This window comes from Marmota flaviventris, chromosome 10 (assembly GCF_047511675.1).
Source record: "Marmota flaviventris isolate mMarFla1 chromosome 10, mMarFla1.hap1, whole genome shotgun sequence".
Lineage (NCBI taxonomy): Eukaryota > Metazoa > Chordata > Mammalia > Rodentia > Sciuridae > Marmota > Marmota flaviventris.
In genome coordinates, this window is record NC_092507.1 from 10,133,696 (window position 1) to 10,135,550 (window position 1,855).

Below are 1,855 nucleotides of genomic sequence, written 5' to 3' on the forward strand. Positions count from 1 at the left end.
AGTGGGGGACTCTTCTGGCACTTGCCCTCCTTTCCTTCGTCCCTCCAGCTGGGCTGAGTCTCAGGCTCCATGGCCTCCACTCTAGCTGACCCTGAGTCTCGCCTCTGCCCAAGGCCAGCATTCTCTCTTTCAACCTGGAGTTTCCAATGTTGAGGGAGGTAACTTCTGCCCATGGGTCTCTCAGCAGCCCCTCCTAGGCCCGGTCATGCTCACCAGCTACTCAGACCCAGAGTGCCCAGAACCTGTGCACAGAACTCCCTTTGTCTTGGACCCTCTCCCCTTCTCCAGTGCCCCCAACAGGACCCTACTCCCTATTATCTCCCCCTCCTTCATCCTTTACCACAAAGTCATGGAACGAACCTTCTAGAATCTGGACACATCACTGGGAAAAGGGTTAGGGTCTGGGTTTCCTGGAACCAGAATCTAGCCCCAGGCATCGCTCCACAAATAGTATTCATGCGGGAGAAATAATAATAAAGAATCACCAAGGGGGCTCAGATCAGAAAGAGTATCTTTCCCCCTCCAGGTTTCTCCATGCTTCAGGGACTCAGTTCCTATCTTGTAGCCCCAGGATGAGACTCTCCTGCACCTGCAAGTGTGGCAACCAGCCCCCAGTGATTCACCCAGGGAAGGGCTACTAGAGGGCAGGGTTTTCCAACTGTTCCCCTGGTCATGTTCTCCCTGGGATACTGGTTTAAACTAGAAATTCTCCCAATGGTCTGACTTAATGAGCTTCGTTTGGAACCCAGAAATCTGAGCATTTAAAACAATCTCCCTGGTGTGATGCTTAGGACAAGATAAATTTAGAATGAGGGGGAATCAAAGATGACGATCTGAAAACAACCCACTGTACCCCTGGTGTGGTGCTTGAGGAAGGGGGGGGTGCTAATCTTCTGACTGTTTTGTTGAATGGAATGTTGAGGCAACTGGGTGCAGAGATCACCCCCCCCCCAATCCAATTCTTTAAAAAAAAGAAAAAAAAATACCGACAATTGACAGTTATTTTCTTGTTGCCCATACTCAGTGCTTGAGATCAAGGAAAGATTGCTTAAACCAATATTAAGTGGAGATAAAGGGGCCAAAGTGTGGGATTAAAAGGATGAGCCCAAGCTGTTAGTAGACACAGGTGAGTGACCACCTGTCCAGGCCGGATCTGACTGCTCACCGGCCGGTCTGCAGCTACGGATTTGGGGGTGGTGGGGACAGTTGAAGCTCGCTCTTCTTCAAAATTGCCAAAGCCACCAAAATCAGCCATGCTCCCCTCCAGCCAGCTGAGCCTGCCCATCCTGGTTGGGTGGACAACGGTGCAATTGACCGGCATGAGCTGCCTCTCGCCCACCCAGATGACGGCCAATTTTTTTTTTTAAGCCATCAAATTCAATATTTACAAAAGAACAATTCCATGCTTGGTTCTAAAACTACTGACCACCCAAGGATCAGTTTACTTCTCGCTTCAGCCCATGACAAGAAAAATGTAGGCTTGTGCTTTCCTCTTAAAAACAGAATAATAAATAGAGCAATTTTTTTAAAAAATTAAAAAGCAAAACCGTTTATTGCACGCGGCGCCTTTCCCTCTGGTCCTTGAACAGAATAAAAAAGCCCATTTTGCCAGGGCTGGGTCCCCGCAGCTGCGGCCCTGTAACTTTAAACCTGGCCTGAGATCATCGTTTTGGCGCTAGCCAAACAGAGCCCGAGGGCGGTCCCAGTGCGCCCGGCCGGGACCACCTGACGCCCACCCGCTCCCCGCCCTCGTCGGGAAAGATAAACGCTGACTCGGCTCCCAAGTTGCCAGCTGCGAAGTTTGCGCCCGGTGCTGCCGCGGCCCGGGAACTTGGCCACCCCAGGCTCGCGCTCC